This window comes from Melopsittacus undulatus, chromosome 1 (genome assembly GCF_012275295.1).
Source record: "Melopsittacus undulatus isolate bMelUnd1 chromosome 1, bMelUnd1.mat.Z, whole genome shotgun sequence".
In the NCBI taxonomy this organism is placed as follows: Eukaryota; Metazoa; Chordata; class Aves; order Psittaciformes; family Psittaculidae; genus Melopsittacus; species Melopsittacus undulatus.
The window spans coordinates 42,352,253-42,373,851 of NC_047527.1; positions in this window are offsets into that span (position 1 = coordinate 42,352,253).

Below are 21,599 nucleotides of genomic sequence, written 5' to 3' on the forward strand. Positions count from 1 at the left end.
TTTACAAATGAACTGGCACATGTATCTCCAAACAGAAGTTCTGAGCCAAATGATTTGTGAACTATCATAGGATATTTTTTGTCAGATAATACTTAACATTGCATCCTAATTGACTGCTGACCACCAGTCATTCTTTTCCAGGACTCAGAATTTAAATGGTTACATGGAACTCATAAAATGTCCCTTGCCTTCCTTTTTTTCTTTTCTCATGAGCTATTGATTAACAGCAATAGCGCATTATAAATCCCAAGGTACTAAATTCCCCATATGATTTTATGAAAACTTGTGAAGCGTCTTTTACAGAATGTTGATATAACAGAGAGCACTGAAAAGAGATTTAGTTAAGAATAAAAATCTTATTGCACTTGAATGAAACAGTTGTCACACATGGGCACTAGATCAGTTAAATATGTTGCTTTGTTTTTGCCGAGCAAGACACAATTCTCCAAAAGGCATTAGTTCATCTATTGATGATAAAAAATAACAACAGCAGTCAGGGTTGGCTAACTCTGGGAAGAAGACTAAATTATGCTCGGAATACACATCAAAACTCACACATCTGCCACACTAAAAGCAGGACTTCAATGGAAACCTATATTGGCTGTTTCTGTTCCTCTCCTTTCTCATAGGCAGAAGGAGTATTTCTGTGACAGACCTCCTTGGCAGTGAACTAATGACACTACAGATATTGCCCTGAAAATAGCCCGACACTGCCATTTTTTCAGAGACAAACATTCATTGATCCCAATGAACTTCCCAGTTAAAGAGAAAAATGTCTTGATATCACCCTAATCCTTAACAGTGTTCAAGGACAGGTTTGATGGGGCTTTGAGCAACTTGGTCTAGTGGATGGTGTCCTTGTTGTCGTGGTTTAAATCAAGTCCACACACAGCTCGTTCACTCACTACCCCCCCCCCCCCTCTTGCTCCCCCAACTCCAGGAGAGTTAGAAAGGAGAATCCAAAGAATGTAGCCCCCAGGGGTTGAGATAAGAACACTTTAATAGCTAAGGCATAACACAAATCACTCCTGCTACTACTACTACAAATAATGATGATAAAGCAAATAACAAGTGAAGAGAATACAACATCTCACCAGCCACCGACCCATAACTCACCCCACCCTGCCCGACCGAGCACTGAGCGGTACCTCCTCCATCCCCCCAGAGCTCTCTAGCCGTTTTGGGTAACTCTCGGTTACATCCTGGTTATGACATGCTATGGTATGGAATACCTCTTTGGCTACCCTGGGTCAGGTGTCCTGTCTCTCCTTCCTCTCGGCCTCCCCTCCTCCCTGGCAGAGCATGAGCTCAGAAAAAGGCCTTGAACAAACCAAACAGCCAAGCAGTAACTCAAAACATACTTGCTATCAGCAACCATTCCCAGCCCAAAAGTCAAAACATAGCACTGCACCAGCTACCAAGAAGGAGAAAAATGACTGCTATTGCTCAAACCAGGACACCTGTCCATGGTTGAAACCAGATGACCTTTAAAGTCCCTTCCAATCCAAACCATTCTACTACTCTATGATTCGTAGAGCAGTACTGCGATCTAGAGAGCTTACTTTGTTACAGAAATATTGGGTGTTAATGTTTCAAAATATATTTTTGTTAGCATTTTTTTCATGCAGAAAATTTCGAATGTTCCTATTCAGACAGAAACAATTCTGAAGTTTCCAGGAACAGAAACCTGAAAGCAGTTGTTCACAGATTTGAAGCTTATTGGAAATCACTATGAAGATTCCCATTTACAGTAATAAAAAAAAAAATTACACGAGTAATAGCGTACACTTTACTCGTAAGCAGCATTGGAAATTCAAGGTTTTAGCCAAGAAATATCATTATGAAAGATCTGAGAGTCTAGCACAGATGTTAATTATTTGTTGATGCTAAACTTAGATGAGAAATTGAAACTTTATATATAACGTTATCATATGCTCACCTAATTGGCAAAATCCTGTTTACCTTCTAGCTGTGTATATTGCTTTTACATAATATTTTATTACTGAAATAAAATAACATTCAAATATGCCTTTAGAAAGACACTATAATAAAAATCCTTTAATAGCATACTAAAATCTAAATGCCTAAATCTAAACCAATAACCTTAAATATTTACTGCAGCTAACATATCACTGTTTCATACATTTTTCTATAATGTATGCATATACTTTGGATAAAAATTGTACTGTTTCACATCTACTTCTGTTTATAATCAATTTCACTGCAGGCAAGTTTTCTTTGAGTGGGACAGTACTACTTACAAGACATACTGTTACAGTTGGTTAATTTGAGAGAAGCTAAATAATAGCTTTGTTCAAACTCATTGATTAAATTATCAAAAGATTGTGAATTCCGTTAATATTTGCCAAATATTTTTTTTCAGAAAAAATGTTTCCCAATATTAGAATGTTCTTCTTCCTTATGAGAATTTGGTACCTGTACAGAAGGTAGAAAATCTCTATTAATTTTTCTCTTCTTTGTGAGTATGTGAACACATGGTCTGCACCTCTAATGAGTACAACAGTCATAGTACAGTAATAGCAACAGTTATAGTCCACTATTTTTCACTACATTACCTTCTTTATGAATAATTAGATGCTCTCTTAAGGAAAGCCTATAACCAATTTTATCCATTTGCATTTACCAGCAACCAGAATACAGGACCCTTGTTTCTCCCATTAATTTTGCCCAAATTATTAGATTGATAGAAACATACTTGCCGGAGGAAAGAATAAGAGAAAGGCAAGGCAGAATTCTTATCAACTGTTGACTTCTCTGCCACCTGAGAAAAGACAACCATGAAAACAGAACTAGTTTCATCCTGTAAAGTGTGCTTGACTTCACAGTTCCACCTTAAGTTATTCAAAGTAATTTTTAAACACTAAAGTTTTTAGAAGCCCAAGACATTCACTAATGACCTTTCAAATTACTTAGTAATTTCATTCTGCCTTAAAATCAGCTACTTCTGGAAGATGAGGGGCATCACATCTCCCAAGTACAAAAATAGCCTGTTTCCTTTTCTGTTGCTTTATGTTCATTTAACTATAAGTTGCACAGCAGTAATTTTCCCTAGTTGTAGAGATTTCTCTCCTTTTAAATAACCAATAGGTTTATTTGCAGCTATAATTAACATCAGTCTGCAAAACTGAGATGTAACTGTTGCTTGGGTATCCCTTGAAAAATAGGGCATACTGGAGAAAATGGGAAGAGTACATTAAAATACTTAAAAGGACAGAGAACTTTATTTTCAGATGTTTTTTTGAGATGTGTAGCAGTCATTCAGCAGTGGAAATATAAGAACCTTAATTACCAAAATGAGATGGCTTGCTGTTGTTTTATTTTACTGCTAAAAGGAATTTCTTTGAAAAACAAACAAAAAAAAAATTACTTCACCACTGCTAACACATGGCTACAGCTAGAACGTAGCAATTTGAATGCAAGAGCATTACTGAGTAATAAAGGAAGCAAATTTCCATTTAAGGCTGCACCCAGCTGGGTCTACAGGAAAGATTTTAAGTAGGAAACTCATCTTTTCCCAGATTAAAATGTTGGTGAACAAGCTGGATGAACATCAAATGTTATGAAGTTTAGGAAAGAAAAAAGAGAGATATCATTAAACAGAGATGTTTATCTGTCACAGGTTGGCTTTGAGCTAAAGGGAATGAATTAACGAGAACCGCGTGGTGTACTAAGTAATTGTTTGGTTTAAGATTTTCCAGATATTTTGTTTCAATTAGTTTACCTATTTACACCATGACCAGAACCAATCCTGTACAGTTCCTGTACCTATGTCCTGGGTTCAACTGTAGCAGGTGTTTTTCTCCTTCCTAGTAGCTGGTGCAGTGCTGTGTTTTTGACTTTAGCCTGAGAACAGTGCTGATGATAACATGCTGATGTTCAGTTGTTGCTAAGTAATGCTTACTCTGATCAAGGACTTTTCAGTCTCATGCTCTGCCAGTGAAGAGGGGCATGAGAAGCTGGGAGGAAGCAGAAACAAGACACCTGACCCAAACTAGCCAAAGGGGTATTCCATACCACAGCACGTCATGCCCAGTATATAAACTGGGGGGAGTTACCCAGAAGGGCTAGATCGCTGCTCTGGCTGGGATGGGTATCAGTTGGCAGGTGGTGAGTGGTTGTATTCTCTTCCCTTGTTACTTCCCTTATCATTATTATTATTATTGTGTTATACCTTAGTTACGGGGTGTTCTTATCACAACCCATGGGGGTTACATTCTTTCAATTCTCCTCCCCATCCTTCCAGAAGCAGGGGAAGGAAGAAGAGGGAGGAACGAGTGAGCAGCTGCGTGGTTCTGAGTTGGTAGCTAGGCTTAAACCACAACAATCTAGAAGTAAGATGTAGTAATTTCCAACACCAGAAATGCATCCATTTCCAGTTATTCTGTTTTTAGAGACTTTGTTTCAAATAGATGTTTATTGAATACAGTAGATTTATACTACACTGTACATAAAGTTACCATTAATTTCTAGGTTAAAAGTCAAGTTATAGTTAAATTATAGTTTAAATTACAGTAAACCTAATGGATTTAGAATGGCCTAATATAAACAAACAAATTATGTGTTTGATAAGATAACAGCCATTACAGTGACAGCAGGTAACCATTTCTGCAATTGCCATTGTATAGCATTTAAGACTTTATCACCTTTAAATTCTCTGAACTGTCATTAATACTCGTAAACCACTGTGAATCAAGTATTAATTTGGTATAAACTATTATGAAAATAATTCACTTCTGATGGTGGCAACTTCCTCGTAGTGAAATAGTAACAGTAATTTTCCCAGTAAGATTGCCTTTTTCTACTCACCCAGCCTCCATGCAGTAAAAACGGCTTTACTGCTTTTGTGCTATTTTATTCTGACTAAAGGGGTGTGAGATTCCCAACAGTACTTCACGGTCCTGCAGCCTCATTATTTCTTGGAAGATTAAGTGAGATTCTGAATATACCTACCCCTGCCCTTCTCTGTTCCCCAACGAAGAAAGAACAACCTCAGTCAGAGAATTAATGATGTAACAGCCAATATGCTTCAAAGGTCAATGATTAAACAATATTGCATCATGGGAACGCAGCTACTCTTTTCTGTTTATAGCCTGACTGCAAGATCTTATCCCTGAATCAGGGCTGAAGTACAATCCTATCTTCTGGTAATAATGTTATGTATTCATCTTCAACACTTAAATTTTTTGTTCAGGGTGGAAGTCAAGGAAAAGCTTTCTGTCTTGTTTATAATGAACTTGTTTTATAACATGAGGCCCGCAAAGGACTATTTTTATACCATACAACACTGAAGAATGCATGACTGAAGACTCCTATGGCACAAGGTGGCTTCCTGACACTCTATCCTTACCTGTGGGACAATCCTAACAAAGGACTTCTCAAAGGACTATTGCCTTCTAGATTTACAGTCACCATGTAAAAAACTTGGTCAGCCTCACTAAAACAAGCTGTTTCTTTATACAGAGTAGAGGCACTACAGACCCAGCATCCAGGTGTTCAGCATGGAATCCACAGAGAAGCAGAGAGCTCTCCTCAAGGCTTTAGCTTTGACCTTTAAGGCTCCGTCTGGATTTCCTGAAGGCAGTGCAGGCATGCTATAAACCCTGCCAGCTGTAGCCTGTGTATGACTTTTCCCAAGTTATAGATCCCAACAGCCTCAGTTAGCTACATGATACTAGTGGTAACAAACTGAGACTGTCATTTCACTGGTTTCACATCACACTTTTTTCCACTCTGACAGCAATACTGGTGCTCCTTTCTCCATATGAGGTGCTCTTGGTGGATTCCAGTATAAAGAACCCAACCTATATTTTTTCTCATAAATACTTATGAGGATTCAAATTCACAAGCATTTCTTAACCTGCAAACTTTTTCTAATTTTTTTTTAAACATAAAATCACAGCAGTGGACATTCAGTGTATGTTAATTCTAGTGTTTTATTTGTTTGTTTTAATCTTCATGGATAACTATTATAGAACAAGAATAGCTTAATTTAAAAATGTATAAAAATGAAGTTGCACATTTTAAATGGAAGTTGGAAATAAAACTGTGGAACAAAAACACCATAAGAACTGTAAAAGACCTAAAAGTGCTGTAAGATAAGTAGTGTTGATAATTTGTCACAAAGTGCTAAACACTGTAAATCACTAAGTTATTTTTTCCCTAATGGAAATATTTAATTCGGTATTTTCAGCTGGATGACAGTTTTTCTGTAGAATTTAATATTATTCCATGAACCAGAGAAATGACAAAAAGGAATTTATTTTCCAGCTACAGAGGTTTATGAAACAATTTATTTAGAGGATGGGGAGGCTCTGCAGAAGGATCTGGACAGGCTGGATCAATGGGCTATGGCCTGTGTTCTGATGTCCAAGAAGGCAAAGTGCTGGGTCCTGCACTTGGGTTGTGGAAATTCTTAAAAACCAAGGCCACATAGTGAGCGATACCAATACCCTGAGCCTTATTACTGTAAAGTAAGAAGATTTTTAGCAGGCATAACCAAGGTCAATTGTCTTGTTAGGCCTCTGTAATTTTCCACTGAAAACATGCAGAGAATGATCTCTGCCAAGGTTGTAGTTTCCCGGTGTATTTTTAGAGTAAGGTATTTAATCGCAATTATAAGAAGTTATAAACATTAGCTTTGTAAACAGTAGTAACCTCTAGACTAACCAATTAGAGCTCAGTATCCAAGGCTGTTACATAAGGGAGTAAGGGTATAAGAAGAGCACTGTATCTAATAAAGCTTGGCAATCGTTTGATCATATTGATCGTCTCTGCATTGTCCGTGACTCCTGTGTCGACATTGTGTCACGACAACCCCATGCAATACTACAGGCTTGGGGAAGAGTGGCTGGAAACCTGCCTGGTGGAAAAGAACCTGGAGAAGAGAAGGCTCACTGGGGATGTTAATCGCTCTCTACAGCTACCTGAAAAGAGACTGTAGTGAGGTGGGGATCGGTCTTCCAAATAACAAGTGATAGGACAAGAAGTAACAGCCTCAATCTGCACCAATGGAGGTTTAGATTGGATATTAGGAAAAATTTCTTCACAGAGAAGGTGATCAGGCATTGGAACAGGCTGCCCAGGGAAGTGAAATCACTGTCCTTGGAAGTGTTCAAAAACTGTTGGTGACATGGTTTAGTGGTGGTCTTGGCAGTCCGAGGGTAATGGTTGGACCCGATGATCTTAGACATCTTTTCCAACGTGGTTGATTCTATGATTCACTTGCTGATAATCAGACAAGTGGCAGAGTGACAATATCTAGATTAGGGAATCTTAATCTAATTGGGGCCCTTAATATCTAAATTGTTTCAGGCTGTTACCTCGTTTGGCTTCCTACAGCCCCACTGATATGATTTAAACTGCTCCAAAACCTCTAGCTTTGCTAGTTCACAGTTTCAGGATTGTTCATAAAGAAATTAATCTTTAAAAAATCTGGTTCTTTTATTCTGCTCTTTTTAATAACTCTGGGATGAGTTCTTTAGGAACTTCACTTAATACTATTGTTTCTGATGAGATAGCTCTAAATTGAAGTCAGCATACCTATTGCACTTAACATTTGCTGTACAATAGCTCATCCACTGATACTCTGTAATTAGAGATAGATAATATCTACATCCCCACGCCATGAGTTCTAATGCAGAGCTTTACAAAGGTAAACAAAGGTTAATTACCAAAAGATTAGTTGAATAATCCCACTGTAAGAAAAACTAATGAAAAAGGCTCAATAAAATCATGCTACATGATTAGTCTTGTAATGATGAGTGATATATTGCACTAATTTAAATGGTAGACACCTGGGATTTTTTTTTTCTTAATTTTACATAGGAAGCCTTCAAAAAAGAACACATTCTCTTACATAAACTAAAAGCTCCTGTTCTTTCTCAGACTATTGAAATCACAGGAACTGAACACAGTGTAATGTACGAATTTGTTTACTTCTTGCTTGTATTGAATGTTGGTTAGCTTTGAAAAATACAAATACGGTAGTATTTACATCAGTATAGTTATGTTGGAGCTATCCTAAAAAGTTCTTACCCTACGTACTTCTATCCTGGGTATAAAAATGTGTGAGTTAGCAAAGTTATGGTTATTTGGCTGATAACAGTTTTGTTGCTGAACCAGCAGAAAAGCCAAATCAAGGATACCTAGAATCTTTCTGAAGCTGCTGTTAAATCTGTTATCAAATGTTTTCAGTGTCATTGCTGCTTGTATAGTTAATATTGAATTTTTTTGCATGAGGAATTCACTAGATACTATAAAGTAATTTGGATTTTTTGCTCATTAGAATGATTGCAAAGCAGCTGGAATAGAAAATTACATTCCCTAATGGATTTTTTCTTCACACTTTCAGGGTCATAGCCATCTACCCTCTCCTTGTCCCCCACTCCAAGCCTATTATGAGCTGCAATACACAGTAATCTGTTGGTGTTTTTTAGGATATACAAGTTGAGTGAAATAATCCAGAGTTTCATAGTTAAGCCCTAGTGTCTAACAAGAAATGGAAAGATTTTACCAAACGCTGCCTTAGTCTGTTTTTGTCAAAAAATTGACTCTCCACAATAGAAAGTGAACATAGCTAAAGTTTTGGGGTCACTGTTTCCTGTTATAACTCCATTTCACTAATGGAATAGCAATTTGATTAATGGGATAGTGGTTAATAAAAGTACAGCCTTGTCAATTCTCTCAATGAATACCTTCATATTGTTAATTATAATGCCCTCATGTTCAGTGTTACATTGCCTTAATACAGTAAATTTAAACTTCAGACATCAAAATTCATCTCCCAGTTTTCATCAGTTTAAAATTGCACACCATTTTTCTATTCATCAGTCTTTTGATTGACACAGATTGTTGGCTTTCACATAGTAAGCCTTGAGCACATGCCAAATATATATCATACATTCACTAACTTAAAGCCCAGTCCAGTTTTTGGAGTTGGAAATCCAGATTTGGACCATAATGCCTAAATTTCCTTTTAACATCTGTTATTCAGCAATAAATTTACTGTGCTGTGAATATCAGGTTCATATTGCATGAATATTATTGAAACCTTTGCTTTGGAGTTTGCATGCAGTGAATAGATAAGCCCATGGTTGAAGCTGGCTGGAATCAGTTTCATCCTTTGATGCAGACAAGTTGAAAAACACATTTAGTGGTATCAGCTGTTCCTTTTGTACAGGTATGCAGATGACGTGAATTTCATCGGTCCTTTAGAATAGCTCTGGCAAAAGCTCCCACATTTTTTTGAAAATAAGGCTGATGATTTGCAAAGAGAATACAGACAAGTTCTCATCTTTCTCAAACCTGAAAAATGTTGAGTATCACACATTAAAGTGGTATGTAGGCCAGCATCCTATAGAAGAGAGCATCCTGTTTCCCTGAGCCAGAGAATGCAATCTGAATTTTTATTTCAAAATACCCCAGTATGAACCTGAGTTTGATCACACAGTTTTCAGCATCTTTGACAACTGTTGTGATTGCTTTGTTCCTGCTAACCTGAAGCATGAAAAATATGCAAAAACAATGTGCCTTTGTCTCCTAATGATACCATTTTACTGGCTAAATTTCCTTTTAGCAGATTAATATGCTTTCTAGTTACTACCTTGGACATTTTGAATTTTTCCTTTCTCATCTGTTGTGTAAGCATTTTCAGGCTTGACTTGCAGAGATGACTTCACAGAAATGTTCTCCCTTTTGCATTTCAAAAATATAACTGCACATCTTCCCCCTCACACCATTTATTGCCATCTCTTGGTAACAAGCACTATGAAATATCTAAGATTTCTTGCACGTTGCATAGAATTTGAGTTATACAGTTATATAAAACCTGAAGGACACGATACATTTGCTTTAGTTTTGCCCTCAGTGTCTACCAGGGTGACTGAGATTAAAGCTTTTTGCCATGAATGCAACTTCTTCCTTCATTCTCTCAGGGGTTTGGCTGCCTGGGTTGAGATCTAAATTTTGGGCAACTGTGATCTCAGGTCAGATAACTGTGTAGAAAGAGCTGTATGAAAAAGGGCCATGAGAAGTGAGGCCTACCCTGCCTTGCTTTGCATTTCTGTTTAGGTGAACTACCTGTCTACTACAAGGGTCCTGACCAAACTCTTCCTCAGTGATTCTAGTACTTCTCTGTCACAGACTTGTGTGGTTCTTGTGGTTCTTGTGGCTGACAACAGACCTGTTCTGCTCACCTTGAACAGGTGAGGGTACTATAGGGACAGAGCTTGGTGGTCATGTCACCATCCTTGCCTATTTATTATCATCCTCCTTTCCTGCTTATTAACATCCTTAAATATTGGCTCACCTTGCTCACTGGAGCAGCCTGGTCTTGTTGCACCTTGGTGGTACCCTGCTGCGTCCTCAGCTGCCTGTACAGACCCAATAAGGGTTGAGTCTGTACCTTGATTGCATCCCTTTGATTGCATCCTTGAGGAATTATCTCTCAAATCTGTGTGCTTTTCTCATAATAATCTAAGCAAACACCATGGAAGGTTTAGTTTAGGACACGTAAAAATTCAGGAGAACATTACAGAATTTATACATAAATTCTGATTCTCTTCCAGGGAGGCATGTACTTATCCCCTTCCAAAGTAGGTCACTAGAATAAGAAATACAGATTTCTTATTCTGTAAGGTATCCTTTCCTATTAACTCTTTGGTTACAGATGTTCACTACAAAAAGATCCCAAACATCCCTGAGCAAGGGGATTTGGGTATCCTCTTTTCCTGCAAAGTTGCCGAAATACAGTTCATCAGCTACAGACCCTACTGTTGAATTATTGAAAAAAAAAATAGAAAAGAGACAGTAATAATCCAGAATATAAAGTTAGAATGACAAAAGAAAATATTTGTCTTTTAAAAGTGCCTCATATATTGCTATAAACTATTCTTTAGTAAGCAATTGGAGGAAAAAAAAAAGCCTCTACAGACGTAAAAGAAAACAATGAAATATTTCTACTGAAAAAAAAACATATGACCCAGAAGATACCTGCATTTATATTTATTAGGTATTATGATCAAGTGTTCATTGAAGTTTTTTTAATGAAATATTAAGTTCTGGGAAAAGGTGACATTGAACATTTCAAACCACAATAACACAGTGAGATAGTTTGCCTTCAGAATGCAACATAAGGATAAAAGAATATGGTAAGAATAGAACAAGAAGAGAAACACCTCTGATTTTTATTACTGCTATTATACTGATATGTATAAGAAAGTGACTTACTGGAGACTGGAATTGTATTGCCATTTTGATGTTTTCTAAACAGACACAGAGTCTAATTTAGAAAGGAAAATATCGTTTAATCTGTGCAGGATATTCAAGGGAGGTCTCCACAAATCAAGCCCCCCAGTATTTGTAACTTTGAGCTATTTATACATTTTGACAGACAGACAAATCAGTGTCCCTTAGTTGAGAGAATTACACAATTTGTTCATTAATTAGTATTTCACCCCTTATTGGTTAAAGGCCCCTCTTGCCTCTCATGCTAATTGGGCACATAGGCTCAGTTTTTCTCTTCTTTTGAGTTGGTGGGTTTCATGAGTGGGTGATCCTGCTGCTCTCTGCCAATATTACCATTTGCGTAGTCACTGCCCAGTTTCTTCTGGGTAATCATTCAAGGGCTGGGGCTTCATGATCCTCAGTGTCAGTTCTGGCTCATCACACAGAGAAGCAGGAAGGATGCTCTTTGTTCAGAGAAGTCTTTGTAAGTTATCTCAGTTATCTAGATTAGCATCGTTATCAGTTCTGAGTTACTGATTGGCTTACCATTTTTTTCCCTGAGGAATCACAAGCATCAAAGGGACACTCCCCAGCTGAAGCAGAATAGGCATAATATTGATGGCACTAAACAATTCACTGCCCCATTTTATGTGATGTAGGAATTTAGATGTAAAGTCAAAATACAGATTATCTCCTTCAGGGAAGCTGCAAAGAAAAGCCTTTATGAAATAATTTCTAAAGGAAGAAAATGTGGTTTATAACATGGAAGTCAGAAATACTCTTTAAGAAGTGAGAGATACTATTTTCCAGAAAATTCAGATCTCTTTATACATAAGGGCCTGACTTTTCCCTCTCTAATGAGGTGCTGTGGAGAGGCAGCTAGCTTCCCCCTGCCAATGTCAAGCAGTGTCCTCCATAAAGCAACAGATGAGAACTACTTTCTTCCTCTCATGGTCATTTACTCCCCAGAGAAGAAGTCTTCCTCTGTACAGCAGACAGAAAGAAAGAGTTCATTTGGACATAAGGAATTGGAGTTTGTTGGAGCTCAGAAGTCAGTAAGACTTGTAATAAACTCATAAGAAGGAATATTCAGAAAAGGAGGACACAGCTCGGAGACATTCATCTACAAATTCTTTTATTCCTGTACTGTTCCACCTTGACTTGTCTTTTCATAGGTACTTTTAAAGTTGCTTAGAACTATTAATTACTCATGACTGTTTCTGTTTTAATAAAACCCAGCTTTTGTGGGTAAGAGCTCTTTTGTCTTCAGTACTTTTTGGTTAGAAAATTTAATTTTCAAATAAAATATCTAGTGCAGGCTTTAATAGTATCCAGGGTGTATGTTTTATTTAGGTTTCCTTGCCTCCAAGGAACTTTGTTTGTTCTGGGTTTTAATTATAGAAGGGAAAAAATATATTCTTTTGTAGTAAGACAAGTTTTATCTGCTTCTGCCAGACCTATCCTGACACATATTAACAATCAGGCTCCAAAGAAGCTGTGGAGGAAATATACTATAGAAAACCTTGTCTTTTCACTCTTAGGCTAAATATAACTTGATAAGCTTTTAGACATTTACATATAAGAGCAAATAAGATTCTTATTTTTAATATATTCAAGAAAATGTATTACAAAGGTCCAATTCAGAATGCTCTTGCTTAAGAAGTCATGCATTTTAGTTATATAAATGTTTACCTGATTCATCTTCCATATCTATCAATTTATAGACAAGACAGGAAATTTTCCTGATTGACATAGGTCTAGAAAGAAGAATGATGGAAGTCAGGTTACCATTAATCAGTGTTATGCTAAGTATGTGATTTAGTAGAATGCTGATTTTTCTAAGAATTATTCTGGAGAAAGTAACAAGGACAGTGGGGATTTATAGCAGTAATTTTTGACTGTCTGAATTACCTCTAAAGGCAACACATTAGAAAATGCAAACAGAAGATTATTACAGCAGAGCTATTTCTGCTTTGTTGGAAGTTCAGGAGAATTATGTTTTCCTAAGGAAAGACATAAAATTAGACATTAAGTCCTCAATTAATGAATTTACTATTTTAATTCAATACTGGAGGCTGAGTGAAGGCAAAATTGGGTGATTGGTTTCTAAAGTTGTTATGAAATCAATGAAAGGACAAAAAAGATTTAAGTTTTATGAGATTAGAATTGTTTGGCTCATTAGACATAGTGGAGGGTATTGGCAGGACTGTTTTAAAACACCTCTGGTTACATCTATAGTGCCTTTATACAGCTATGCCAAAAAGGACAAACATGTCCTTTGCTCAGCTCCATTAAATCCATATGGTCATTTGGAGAGGCCTCTGCTGCAAATATATCACTGCTCACAGGATCAATTAATGTTAGAGCTACCTGCAAGCTGTCTGCTCATGGCGCCAATACTGATTGCCTTTCTAAAAGTAATACTGTTGTATGTGATAATGTCATAGAACTAGGATATTACCAAGTTGGGTGTATTGTAATGGGAGCAAACCCAGAAGAAAGACTGTGCTCTGGAGAGATAATGGTCAGGGGAACAGATTTGGTTTTACACATTTTTTTTCAGTCTGAACAGTATAGCTGATCTTTTTTTTTTTCTACTTAAAATTTTGGCTGTTCTAGTGTTCTAACTGATAAAAATTACACCATCCAATTAAATTCCTTTTATCTTAAGGCAAGTACAGTAAAAGAAAGCCAAACTATGTCTGAGTTTTGAACATCCTTGGATCCCATTCTACTAAGAAAAATGCTAGATTTTTCATAGTCTCCAACCTTCTGTCACCTTCTGCACTGTCAAAGATACTTTCACTACTATGGCAGCCTGAAGAATAAGCAACTTATAGTCAGTACTCTGCAGTTAGGAACCTGTGGTGGTATTATAAACAACATGCTTGTCTTGAAACTGGAGAGGCATGGATTTGATGGGTGGACCACTTGGAGGATAAGAAATTGGCTGGATGGTTGCACTCTGAGAGCTGTGGTCAACAGTTTGATGCCCAAGTGGAGACAGTGACAAGAGGTGTCTTTCGGGGGTTGGTCTCGGGACTGGCACTGTTTAACATCTTTATCAGTGACACAGACAGTGTGATTGAGTGCACCATCAGCAAGTTTGCCGATGACACATAGCTGTGTGGTTGTGGTTGACATACTGGAGGGAAAGGATGGGATCCAGAGAGACCCTGACACACTTGTGAGGTGGGCCAATGCCAACTTCATGAAGTCTGACAATGCCAAATGCAAGGTCCTGCACCTGGGCTGGGACAAATACGTGCTGGATGAAGACTGGATTGAGGGCAGGCCTGAGAAGGACTTGTGGGTGCTGACTGATGAGAAATCAGACATGAACCAGCTTCAGTGTGCCCTCACAGCCTAGAAACCTATCATATCCTGGGCTGCATCCCAGGATAGCTTGGCCAACAGGTTGAGGGAGGAGGTTCTTCCCCTCTACTCTGCTCTTATGAGACCCCACCTGCAGAATTGTTTTCAGCTCTGGGACCCCAGGCTAAGAGAGACATGGGTCTGCTCAAGCAAGTCCAGAGAAGGCCACAGAGGTGATCAGATGCCCAGAGCTCCTCTCCTGAAGACAGGCTGAGAGAGTTGGGCTTGTTCAGCCTGGAGGAGAGAAGGCTCCGGGAAAACCTTTGAGCAGCTTCTGGTATCTAAAGGGGCCTGCAAGAAATCTGGAGAGGGACTTTTTACAAGGGTGTGAAGTAACAGGGCAAGGGGGAATGGCTTTAAACTGAAAGAAGGTTGAATTAGATTAGGTATTAGGAAGAAGTTCTTTATTGTGAAGGTGGTGAGACACTGGCACAGGTTGTCCAGTGAAGGAGTGACTGCCCCATTCCTGGCAGTATTCAAGGGCAGGCTAGATGAGGCTTTGGGCAACCTGGTCTAGTGGAAAGTGTCCCTGCCTATGGCAGGGGGACTGGAACTGGATGGTCTTTATGATCCCTTCCAGCCCAAACCATTCTATGATTATATGTTATATCACCTATATTTTGTAGTACAGTTTAGCAGTTTCTATTTCTGGAATTAAAACTCAGAATTCAGTCAGGAAGAGCAATAAACTGTGATGAGTCAACAGTTACCTCTTTGATATCAAAGAGAATCCTTTAGAATATGATGCTCCATGAAAATAGGATTAGGTGGAATTAGCATAAACCTTAGACCTTCAGGACAGATGGAGAAGAAACCACAGTCCTTACACTAAATATCTAAAATCCAATAAAAGTCGTTAAGGACTTTCTTTCATACTAGATATTGCACAATATACTGTTATTTATAATGAACGGTATTTTAGGATGGCATGTTTCAATTAATTGTATTTTTAAGGACAATATTATCCACAGGTAGTAGCCTTTGAATATTTTGGGTTATTGAAAAGAAAGCTGAGCACTCACAAATGCTCCATGACCTTATATGAAGCTGTGGAAATTTAATTCCTGTAGCTTAGTGGGGAGAAACTCATAGAAAAATATGGCCTTACAACATCTTCATTTATAGGGTTTTGGCAGTGTGTTGCCAAATAAAGGAAAATAAATCCAAATAAATACAATTAACATCTATAAATATTCCTTACCTAGTCAAGTCAATATGTGTTTTGATTGTGACAATCATTACACACAGAATTAGGCAAGACGTAGTTAGAGAGGTATATAGATTTATGAAAACAAAGGGATTAACAAGTCCCTTTATTCATAGTGGATCTATGATTCTATGATTCTAAAAAGGATGAATTTGAACTCAACACATGTATAACTCAATTTATTGCCAGGAAACTTTTCACTTAATACTTTTTATCCTTAACTGGTTTAAAAGTTCATTTGCTTCGTTAAAGACTTCTGACTGCACTAATCACAACATTGCCTTGGGCTAAATTTTTATCTTTTTCATTACTTAACAAAGAAGAAATATTTCTGCATATTCAAAAATATTATAGTAATTGGATTTTTAAAAAAGACAAAAGATTGTAAGATTTCACAAACTAAGCTATTTCATCTATCAAGACTTCAACTATGCTATTTTTAAAGCTACACTTTTCAACCACAAGTAAACTTTCTACTGTAGTAATTTTAGCTGTCTAGATAATATTTCACTTGTTCCACAGGTAGATATGTCAAGTAAGCAATGACAAGCAGCAATACAAAAGAAGCTCAATCCAAGTGCATGCATTTATTCATCTCTATAGATCTCATTCTTTGCTATGTATGTAATTACACAAAATAGTACTTCAGAGCACACAAAGAAAGTGTGCAGTCTTGGTATCATTCCCTTCTGAATAACCATGAGGAAGCAAACTTTGTTCCATAACCACAGTAGTCCCGTACTCCAAAGGATAGTGTTTAGTTAATAGTGACTTTACTGATTTATTTCTTCCTTCAGCTTGCTTCTGTCAGCAACTCCTTGTGTTGTTAAATCATGTTAGAAAAAAAAAAACCCAACAAACAAAACCCCAAAAAATTCTTTCTCAATTGAGTGGTTTTGTGAGATGATGTAATGTGATGATATCCAATCTGTAGATAGGTCCAAAGGCACAAAAGGCACAGGTATTTTAAGACCTTCTAGAAGGAATTTAGAAGTAAGTATTGTTCTATTTCATTGTTTGTACCAAAATTTAAGAATCTGGGCATGATTGATTAGACCAGAATGCATTTGAAAGATATGAATATCAGAGCACTTAGTGTATAAAACATGAAGCATTGATTTATTTTGTGGAGACCTCATAGCAGCCTTCCAGTATCTGAAGGGGGCCTACAGGGATACTGGGGATGGACTCTTCATTAGGGACTGTAGTGATAAGACAAGTGGTAATGGGTTAAAACTTAAACAGGGGAAATTCAGGTTAGATATAAGGAGGAAATTCTTTACTGTTAGGGTGGTGAGGCACTGGAATGGGTTGCCCAGGGAAGTTGTGAATGCTCCATCCCTGGCAGTGTTCAAGGCCAGGTTGGACAGAGCCTTGGGTGACATGGTTTAGTGTGACATGTCCCTGCCCATGGCAGGGGGATTGGAACTAGATGATCTTAAGGTCTTTTCAAACCCTCACTGTTCTATTATTCTTGTCAAACTCTAATGGGTACATACGACATGAAATTCTTAGAACTCCTATTTTTAGCAGTAAGTCCGTAAGATGAATTTTGCTTGTTTCAAATCCGTGGTCCAAAGAGTAAGTTCCCTACAGCTTCCCAGTGTCTGGAGAATTGTAATACTTTCCTCAAATGATCCAGTTCACAGGAAAAAACTCAACCCTTTTTGATAGAGCTTTCCCCAGAAACATTTAATGCAAGGCCACTATCTCACATGAAATGTTTGAGGCAAAATGTAAAAACGTAAGCAACTAGTACTATAGGCTGCAAGTACACACAATGCTCTATCCAGCACTGTCACAGCTTGAAGGGAAACAAACCCACAGATTTAGATACGTCAAAATCAGTTATGCAAATATTCATCAATAATCTGATTTAGAAGCAAGAAGTTTGGAAAAGTGTTCTGAATGTGACAGTCTGGAAGAAACTAAGAAAGAAATGTCATTGCCTTATGCAGGATAATTCCTTTCAGTATGAGCTAATACGAAGGTCACGGTGACAGAAAGCTTTATAGCACAGTGTGAGGCACATAATGTATAACAATGCATATGAACTCCTGCCCTTCTTCACATTATTTCTTATTCAATCCGTTGGTATTAATTTTAAATCTATGATACCTCAAAAAAAATTATAATTAACTATCATTCACACTGAGAACAACTTGACTGTAGTCGGTAAAGGAAGCGTTTGCCCGGAAATTCAAGACTTGCACTTGCACTGAATGGAAAATGGCAATCAGCTACTTCTTGCTTAAACAGGCAAGTATTAGATAAACAAAGGAGAGAACATTCTTATATTGGTCCATTATGTCAGATACTTTAAAATTATTTCCATAGAGCTGGACAAAAGGTCTGGGCACATCTTTAGAAGCCATAAGTAAAGCTGCAGGTGAGAGGAAAGTAAAATCAGGTCTTAAAAATTACTGGTACTTGTTGCTTAGATGAGTATTTTTTAAAAAATTATCTTTGTAAAACCCTCTTGGCTCCAAAACAAATTAGTCAGTGCCAAGGCTGGCACTACTGTTTACAGGTTAATATGTTGGATGAGACAACCTTATTTGAGGCACATGAATTTTGGAGAATATCAGTATACTCTAAAATGTGTGTCTATACAGATATTTCTCTGTGTGTATGCTCTCAAATATTGATGCAGTCATCTATAGTCATATGTGTTGGTGATGCTATTTGACAGAACAAAATACATATCCCACTGTCTATTTCAAATAACTTTTTGTTTAATAGTAGAACAGGAAGGTGAACAAAACATAGACTTGTTGTGGTTTAAATCCAGCCAATAACTCAGTATCACACAGCTGCTAGCTCATCCCTTTGAGGCCCACTCCCAGGTGGGATGGGATGAGAATCAAAGGAATGTAAAACACAAAGAACAATTTAGTAACTAAACTACAATATACTATGACGATATACTACTACTAATAATAATGAGGGAAATAACAAGGGGAGAAAATATAAACTAAAAAATCAAAGGAAAAAAAACAATAAACACAAGTGATGCATAGTACAATTGCTCACCACCCACTGACCGATACCCAGCCTGAGCGGAGCAGTGATTACCTTCTGGGTAACTTCCCCACAGTTTATATAGTGGGCATGATGCACTGTGGTATGGAATACCCCTTTGGCTAGTTTGGGTCAGGTGTCCTGTCTCTGTTTCCTTCCGACTTCTTGTGCCCCTCCTCACTGGCAGAGCATGAGAGATTGAAAAGCCCTTGATCTGTGTTCAGCCCTTGATATGTGCTGCTTAGCAACAACTAAAACATGCATGTGTTCTCAGATTAAATCCAAAACACAGCACTGTACCACCTACAAAGAAGAAAATTAACTCTGTTCCAGCCAAAACCAGAACAAGGCTTTTCTTAGCTCTGAGCACTAACTCAAGCAAAAACTTGCCATACTAGAAAATTGCTCTTTTATTTCCATTTACAGAGCAAAAGTTTACTTGTAATGAAAGTTCACTTATTTTACTTATTCCACTTGTAATGTTTATTTTAAGTAGATTTTCTTTCTGTTATATTATGTACAGCAAATATGGCCACTCAGCTTTACCTTGATACATGACACAAATCATCTTCATCAATTAAGTTTCCAGTTTAAAACAAATTTTATCTTTATTATTTTTAAATAGCTTGACCTTACACTGTACACTAATAAACTTAACTAGTAAGTTCTCAAGGTCTTCCAGTCTGAATGGATGATTGTCAACTCTTACATCTAAGAATGACGTAAACTTGAACTAGGAAGAAGCAGCTGACCCTATCTGGTTTTAAAGTTCTTTTCACTCCCAACTGCCTTTAATTCTCTCTCCTTCCTCATTTCAATATGGACATGTGAAAACAAGGTGCACATTTGAGCTGCCTTATTTGCTCTTGATTTAGTTCTTCAGGCAGAACATTGTATTTTCATCTCTAGCAGTTAATCCACTAAAGCATTCTTTCCAGAATGTCTGTGTGCCACCAGTCAGTCCCTCCAAATTTTTAAAGACTGAGAGAATAACAATCATACTTTTTCTAAAGAGTATAAAACCAAAATAAAGCAGCCGAACAAGTACTTCTCTTTGTAAACACATGTTAAATGAAATCTTCTATGTAGAAGGTTGAGCCAACAAATAAAAACCATTCACGTTCTGAAAGAACTAGAAGGGGGCTATATTCTCAGCTCAATTCCCAGCTACATTTTATCTAATATAATGATTTCAAACTATACAAAAAAAGGTATAAACCCATCAAATTACATTAGCAGCCCTTTAAATTTACTGTAGCCATTTATCAACATTTCCTTGAACAATGTTATTTGAATGGCAACAAGTTCTATGCTTCGGCCATAACAGATTCTTATGCTTAAACCAAAAAGTTCCCTTTCCAATATGTTCTCTTTCAGTTGTTTATAGAGCTAATCACACTAGAAATACGCAATACTCTTTTGGTTTGTTTGCTGTTTCTTTGTTGTTTGGGGTTTTTCTTAACATGATCTTTCTTTATTTCTTCATAATCATTCAAAAACACAAGTTTTAAAAGACAGAAAACCACAATTCATTAGGAAGTGGACTGTGGCAGCAGCATGTTATCTGCATGCTATAAATAAATAAATAAGAAAAGTGGCCTTTTGTAGCTAAATCCCTGATGCACAAAAAAAAAAAAAATAAAATCAGTAAAATAAATTGTTCCCGCATGCTGTGTTAATGAGATTCACCCATTAAGCAAATCCAACTGATTAGTACCTGCTGGTTTTGAATAAAACACAACTCTAATGATTAGCACAGCTAGCTTTTATTTCTAAGAATTACCTGAAGGTACTGCTGTTGTGAGAAGAGCTGGGAGCTTCTCAAACTGTGGTGCATGCAGTCTATTGAATACATTTTTAATCAAAAGATGAGGGGAAGAAAACCTTTCCCGTTTTTCTTTTCTTCAGTAGAATCTTTACTGCACTTCATCACAATGAAGAGTTTGAAAACATGCTGCTTAATGTATTTATCATGCTGTCAGACCCCTCTAATTCCCTTTTTCCTCCTATTATTCAACCATAAACTAGGTATTATATATATAGTCTTTAGTTTCTAGGCCAGATATTTCCAGACAAATGTAGTTGTCTGATGGAAAGCTAAGGGTAACTCTCGACAGAAAAGAATGGTAGATAGGTGAGAGTAAGGAAAGACTGGGTGCACACATTGCAGAACATGTATGCCTTTTGCTTCTCAGCAAGTTCATTATCCCAGCAGACTCAAGTGAAAGTACTTTATGGTGTCACCTGAATTGATGGGTAAATAGGGTAGGGACTAGTGGACTAGTGGCAAATCCTTTTATCTGCTTAACAAAGTAGAGCAATGATGCTAATTACACTAACAGGAAGTATGCTAGTTAAAAACACTATTTTTGAGACACACATGTGTTGAGAGCAGCCCTGACGAGACAGATGCATATAACTGAGAGGAGGAGAAAGACATTGGAGTGCTGGTTAACAAGAAGTTCGACATGAGCCAGCAGTGTGCACTCACAGCCCAGAAAGCCAACCATATCCCAGCCTACATCAGGAAGACCATGACCACCAGGTCAGGGAGATGATGCTTCCCTTCTACTCGACTCTTGAGATATCCCCCCCTTCATCCAGCTCTGGGAACCCAACACAAGAGAGACGTGGACCTATTAGAGCGAGTCCAGAGGAGGCTACAAAGACAATCAATGGGCTGGAACATCTCTCCTGTGAAGACAGGCTGAGAGACCTGGGCTTGTTCAGCCTGGAGAAGAGAAGGCTTCAG